At 42.5% G+C, this 7,500-nt stretch overlaps 2 protein-coding genes across 3 annotated transcripts in view; one reads left to right on the forward strand and one right to left on the reverse strand.

Annotated features, from left to right (window-relative positions):
- Positions 1–7,500, reverse strand: part of LOC135090892 (uncharacterized) — a 135,710-nt gene that overhangs the window by 119,109 nt on the left and 9,101 nt on the right. The gene's annotated exons all lie outside the window — the stretch shown is intronic.
- The window catches only part of LOC135090890 (uncharacterized), a 53,276-nt gene that overhangs the window by 33,381 nt on the left and 12,395 nt on the right, over positions 1–7,500 (forward strand). The gene's annotated exons all lie outside the window — the stretch shown is intronic.

Raw genomic sequence — 7,500 nt, forward strand, 5'->3', positions numbered from 1 at the left:
GAGAGAGAAGGAAAGGGTAAGTGTGTAGACAGACAGATGCTCAGTTTGAGATTTAATTAAAGGACCAGAACTCACTCACACACACACACTCACACACACACACACACACAAACACAGAGGGGACAGACGTTTCTATCAGAGGTGCCAGTTACATGCGGCAAACATTTCTGGGTGGTAGAGCTGTTGATAAAAAAGGCGCTTCATTGATAGCACACTGGATATCAGCGTACGTCAGTTACCCCTCGCGCCCCCCTAAATGAGTGAAAGCGTTCATATTTGCCCATCGCTTCTCCACAAAAAGGTTCCAATGCTCTTTTTTAGTATTTCCAGAGTAGGATTTTCACTCATGTTTTATCAGGATTCGAAAAAAAAACACGCGAGTTAAAAAAAGAAAACGAAATGAACTGAAATATCGCGCTGACGAAGAGGGAAATTGTAACGAAAACACATTACACAGAACACGGATTAAAGAAAATGCAATAAACAAAATATGTTAAACAAAACGCATTGCAAAGAAAACACATTACGCAGAAAACACATTTAAGGAGAATCTATATGTGTAACAAGGCCGGCAATCCCACACGGGGTGCCCCAGACAAAGCACCACACACTCACACACAAGGCAAAACATTAGAGAAAATACACCGTGCAAATAAAGGCATTCCACATAGAACTGGAGCACAGAAAACACAGCGAACAGAAAGTGTATTACGTAGAAAACTCATTGGCTGCACATAAAACGTATCGAACATATAACACACACAAGAAAAAAAAAAAAAACAATAATGACGATAAATAATAAAAAATAAAAAAAAACGCGTTACAAAGGATACACACAAAAAAATATTGAATAGAAAACGTGTTACACACACACACACACACACACACACACACACACACACACACACGTACCATAAACAATGTATAAAAAAACTCATTGAACAGAACGAATTGAACAGAAATCGCAATGCACAGAAAACGCATCACATAGAAAACGGAATAGCGATTTGGAGAAGAAACATCCAGAGAACCATTAACACAACTTTAATCATCTTTTCCCTCCTGCACATTACGACCTCAACAGCCAATCACGTCGTAGTAGTGCACAAGACTTCACAACCCCTTAAAGACACTCGTGTGAACTACAAGTCAAGCGTCACGATCCATAAAGCGAGGAATAATAATAAGTTTCCTCTCCACGTCACAGCCATTCAGCCTATCACATAAACTCCCCCTCAACATGATCCATTTTCTATTTCACCGGCATCCATTCAACCAATCAAATTAGTTTCTCCCTCGCATCTCGGACAAAGAACTCGATCAGCGAACACACAAAATGGTCCGCTCCTTCTCTCACTGACAATACAGTATTTCACCTTCACGCCGCAACTGCAGTCGAGCGGTAAAGGAGCACGCTGACGCAGAAAGCAAAAGAACAAAAGCAAATAAAACGTTGAACTCAGCAGAAAACATTTGGAGACGGCGCGGAAAAACGACTATGTAAATTAAACGCTTTAGCTTCACTCGGGAAACATTTTGAGACTTTGTAAATGGAAAGGCTGGTAGTGCATCTCTGCTCTGAATAATTTGGTATGTGCAGCGCATGTCGTTTTCTTTAATTTACGACCAACAGGAGCGTCCACAATAATACATCTGGGATCGTGTTCTCAAACGCTCCACCGTCTGATTTCAACTATTTTCAACAAGCTATCGTGGAAGTTTTTGGAGATTACAAGCATGTTTTCGTGATTCTAGATAGTTTAACAAGCACTCAGCGCCATCAGTGGAAGAAAACACCCATGAGAATTGACTAATCACTTGTATGGCCTTTGTCCTGGCGAGAGCAAAGCGTCACGGTCTGGAAACGCGAGTCTCGGTAAACTAAATGAGACCCACGTTCTTTCAAAAAACACAAAATTGCGAAAAGGACACAGAAGACACAGTACGTCAGAGCTAAAGGATATTTATGTAGGAACCGTGATGCCTTTGTCAAGATTGGACACGCCCCAAAGAGAGCCACTCCTCCTCTTCTTCCTGCTCCTCCTACTCCTACTCGTCGTCGTCATGGTCCTCCTCCTCCTCCTACTCGTCCTTCCGTATTAATCCTCCTGCCTCCATTGTCGTCCAGGCCGTGAATCCATATTTTCCGGTCGGCTACATTATCACGTGCATCAATAACACGGGCATAAAGGAGGCGTAGGGCTGGAGATAATGGAATGGGAGGATGCTGGGATATCGTTTCAGTATGCGAATCCCGTCACTGCTTCCCCTTTTCCCCCCTCCCTTTGCCCCTTCCTTCCCTTCCCCACAGAGCCTTCCCAACCAACGCTCCCCACCCTTCTACTTTCCTGACTCTTCTCTTGTTCCTTTTCCTTCTCTTCCTTGCCTCCCTACCTTCTCTTCTTCTCTTCCTCTTCCATGCCTTCTTCTTTGCTCCCCCCTTCCCACGCACATAGAACCTTTTTAACCAACGCTGCCCACCCTCATACTTTTCTGCCTCTTCCCTTCCTCTTCCCTTGCCTTCTTCTCTTGCTCTTCCCTTCCTCTTCTCTGCCTGTTTCCCCCTTCCCCACCTACCCAGAACCTTCCCAACCAACGCTGCCCATCCTCCTTTCCTGCCTCTTCTTTCCTCTTCTTTCCTCCTACATTTATCTCTTTCCTCCCCCTCCTCCTCTGTTCGTGATGTCCTCTCATTTAGTTACTTGTTCCTTTACCTCCTTAGCGTTTTTTTCTTTTTTCTTTTCTTTTTCGTTTCTCGTTTTCTCCTCTCTTTCCCCTACACGTCTTTCTTTTCATCCTTCCTGTTCGTGACTCCTCTCCATCGTTCGTGTTTACTTTCTCTCCCTTTGTGTACTTTTTAGGGGAAAGAGATGAAGGTAGAGATGAAAGAATGATTTATATGGTCTCTCTCTCTCTCTCTCTCTCTCTCTCTCTCTCTCTCTCTCTCTCTCTCTCTCTCTCTCTCTCTCTCTCTCTCTCTCTCGCGTCAAAACAAGCCCAGCATCATTCCCTCACACTCAACGCTCACTCAGAATTAGGACATAAACTGCACACACAAACGCCATTCACGAGAGAGAGAGAGAGAGAGAGAGAGAGAGAGAGAGAGAGAGAGAGAGAGAGAGGCAAAAAGTAATGATGGACAAACGCATTCGAGAAGCGACGGGCGCGGGAATGGCCTAGGCGACTCACTGCTCGTAAAGGAATGGGAACGAGAATGGGAATGGGAGGAAGGGAGGGAGGGAGGGAGGGACAGGAGGGGAGGGGAGGGGAAGGAGGGACAGGACACCCATGCATCACTTCATAATTTCAAGGCAGACTGTTCTATCCACAGTCTCTCTCTCTCTCTCTCTCTCTCTCTCTCTCTCTCTCTCTCTCTCTCTCTCTCTCTCTCTCTCTCTCTCTCTCTCTCTCTCTCTCTCCGTCAAATAGTTGTTTTTCTCTCTCCTATCATGTCGGACTCTCCTATTTTTGTCTTTCCTCCTCTTCCCTCTCCTCTCTCTCTCCTCCCCTTCCTCCTGTCATTTTCCATTCCCTTCCTCCTTCACACGGTTGCTTCTTCTCTCCTCTTCTCCCTGTCTCTTATCAGTTAAGTCTCTCCTTCTCTTCTTCCTCCTCTTTTTGCTCCTCCTCTTCCTTCGTACTGTCCTCCTGTCCCTTCATGAAATTGTTGCCTCTTCTCTCTTCTTCTTCCTCTCTTTAATCAACTAAGTCTTTCCTCCTCCTCTTTCTTTCCCTCTTCCTCCTCCTCCTCTTATGCTGTCCTTCTGTCCCTTTATCAAATACTTGTCTCTTCTCTCCTCTTCTCCCTCTCATTTAACAGTTAAGTCTCTCTTCCCCCTCCTTCTTTCCCTCTTCTTCTTCCTCCTACTCCTCTTATACTGTCCTCCTGCTGTCCGTTCATCAAATACTTGTCTCCTCTCTCCTCTTCCTCTCATTTAACAGTTAAGTCTCCTCCTCCTCCTCCTCCTCCTCCTCCTCCGCCTGATGGGTTATTGGGCGTCACGATAATCCTGCCTCGTAATTAGTCGGAAGTGTCGTGACGTCACACCTGGATCGCTTCTCTATCAAGCCATAGCGAGAATCAACACCACATTTTCTTTCAGTTTACTCACACGCCGCACCCCATTTTCTCTCCCGCGCTAAGCTTTAAGAGTGACTAATCTATATGCGCAGTAAATTAAAGCTCGTGTTTCGTACTCCGTTTTCTACATTCATAATTTGGAGTGCTCAGACTCGTTAGCACGCGGAAAGTATTCGGGGTTTGCCTTTTATTTTTGCGTGTCAAGGCCATTTGTTCTGTTCCCGGGAGGTTTGGGTAAATAAGAGAGCGAAAGTGTTAAATTTAAGCCCATGTTTCTCAGTAATTACCCACGCATGACTCGGGTGTCTTTGCTCTTATTAATAAAGGAGGTGCCTGGGATTTGCGCCGTCTCGCTAAAATAATACAAGGATGGAAGGCAGTGAGTTAGTTCTGAATATTACCTCGTGTTTCCCAAGAACTGTCTATAGTTTTGCTTTTTCTTATTATTGAAAGACTTTTTCTCCGTTCCGTTAAAAATAACATAATGATGGAAGGAAAAATTATTAAATCTAAGCTATTGTTTCCCAGGAATTTTATACACGAGTAAGTCTTTCTCTTTTTCTTTTATTTTTTAGTCTCCATTTCGCTTCATGGCAAAATATAACGATGGAAGATAAAGAATAAATAAATAAATAAACATGGTCTTGTTTCCCAGGAATTATCAATACGAACAACATGAGTGTCTTTGTAGATATTTTTTTTTATGAGAAATAGCAGGAAAAAAAAAACGATGGAGGACAAAAGAAGTATTAAATCTTAGCTCTTATTTCCCAGGAATTATATCCACGAATAAGTTGAGTGTCTTCATATCTATTACTGAAGGATTTCTTTTTCTCCCTGCATCGCTTAAATAGCAATACATAACGGTGGAAAAAATAAACACTAAACACAACCTTTTGTTTCATAGGAGATATACTCACGAATATCTTGAGCGTCTTTATAATCATTAATAAAATTTCTCTGTTTTTGGTTAAAAATAAATAAATAAATAAATAAACACTGACGGAAGATGATAAAATTAAGTGTCAAATCTAGGCGACCATTTCCCAGTACAAGGCTGCAGGGGTAACTTGTGTGTCCATGCAGTTACTAATGATGGAGGCGTTTTGGATTCTCTGCGTCTCGCTACAATAACAAAAGATAACGATGGCAGGTAAAGTGCTAAATTTGAGTCTGTGTTTGTCACTCATTATCTACACGAATAACTTTGGTGTGATGATATAGGAAATGTGTTTTGAATTGTGTACATCTCGCCAAAATAACACAATAAAATGATGTACGACAATGACAAACAAGGAAGTGACAAATTTACGCTTGTATCTCTCAGTAATTATCTACGAAATAATGATGTAATGTGACGCGTGGATAATGTTCTCAATCATCTTTTTTTTTTTTCCACTTAAATAACAGAACGAAATGGCAATACATTACCGAGAACTTTTTTCACCTTTTCATTATTAAAGTTAGGAATCCTCACCGTTCTGAGTTATCACTATTCCGTTAGTCACAAAAATTATGATGATACATAATGAAACGCAGGGAAAAATTGCACCAAACATGTCTGAATTTCGCTAAAATAACGAAACACAAAATACATAATGATACATGGGAGAAAAATACTCTAAATATATCCGAGTTTCTCGAAAATAACGAAGCAACACAACACAACAACAATATGAGGAAACTGTTCAGAATTCCCGCCGCTCGGAATCCTCACCGTCTCTGCAATGACAAAACAACATCACGCTACAGAATGAGCCTCCATTAATCAAGCGGGAAGTTGGGCTGGCTGGCTGGCTGCTGCTGCTGCTGCTGCTTCTACTGCTACACCGGCATCGACTTGCATTAATTCTGCTCTTCTCTCCGCCTGCACAAGCCTTTTAGCACCCCAGGCAAGATTTACATTCCATTCCCTACGCCAGCCGCCGCGCCGCCCACTTCAGAGGATGCAGCGGCGCTCATCCGGCACTGCTGATTAGATAAACTTCCCACACCAGTCGCGGTCACTCAGTCAGAAAGGCAATGATAACTCTTCATCTCTCTCTTGCCGTGACGGTATTAATTTCAACAGCGACATTTATCTTCAGTCACGCCAGGGATTCAAAGGACGCTGATTCACGACTACTGATTACATAAACTCTCACCAATCGTGATCACTCAGAAAGGCAATGATAACTCTTGATATCTCTCTTGCCGAGAAGGTATCCATTTAAACGGCGATGGTATTAAATCAAATAGCCACGTTTATCTTCAGTCGCCCCGGATTTTCAAGGGGCGCTAATTCACGACTACTGATCAGATAAACTCGCAACAATCGCGATCACTCAGTTAGGAACGCAATGATAACTCTTGATATCTCTCTTGCCGTGATGATATTAATTTCAACAGCAACACTTCTCTTCAGTCACGCCAAGAATTCGACGTTGATCCGCGGCTACTGATTAGATAAATGTCTTGGAGCGATTGCAGTCACTCTGAGATAGTAATAACCTTGTTTTCACCATGGTATTAATTTCAACAGCGACATTTATCTTCAGTCACGCCAGGGATTCACGAGATGCATCCACTACTGATTAGATAAACGCCATGGAAGGGTTGCGGTCACTCGGAGAGGTAACAACAACCTTATTTTCACTGTGGTATTAATTTCAACAGCCACATTCATCTTTTAAATTTCACGCCAAGCATTTAACATATTCTAACCCGACACTACTGACCAGATTAACTCATTGAAACAGTCGCAGTCACTGAGAGAGGCAGTAACAACCCAGATCACGGTGGTATTAATTCAAACAGCTACATTTATCTTCCACCACGCTGAGGATTCGAGAGATTCTAATCCACTGCAACTGATTACTTAGACCCCGTGGAGTAATGCTGCCACAAGTCAGGAGGGAATAATAACTTAATTTTATGAAGATCGTAATATCGTAAGGCACGTTAATCTCCTATCGCGCCGAGGACGTGAGTGATGATGAAGGTTCCACTCCACACCTACTGATTAGACAAACTTGGAGGAATGACGGTCGCAAGTCGGAAAGCAATACTAACTAAATTTTATGGAGGTACGAGTATTAATTTCCTGGGCCACATTCATCTTCCCGTCTCGCCAAGGACACGTGTATGATTGATGAGTTTAATCTATGTATACTGTCATCACTAGTCTTTATTTCAAATGCTGCGTTCTAATTAATACCGCATCACATCACAATCAAATATTCCACGTGCACTTCACCTATGTAAGGTGGGGTTAAGTGTTATTAGGTAAGATTAGGTTAAGTTAGGTTAGGTTAAGTAAGGTAAGGTTAGTTTAGCTTAGTTTAGTTTAGGTTAGCTTATGTTGGGGTGAATTACGTTACGTAGGTAGTAAGTTAGGTAAGGTTAGGTTAGGTTAGATTGGTTAAGATAGGTTAGGTTAG

The sequence above is a fragment of the Scylla paramamosain genome, chromosome 36, assembly GCF_035594125.1.
Source record: "Scylla paramamosain isolate STU-SP2022 chromosome 36, ASM3559412v1, whole genome shotgun sequence".
NCBI lineage: Eukaryota > Metazoa > Arthropoda > Malacostraca > Decapoda > Portunidae > Scylla > Scylla paramamosain.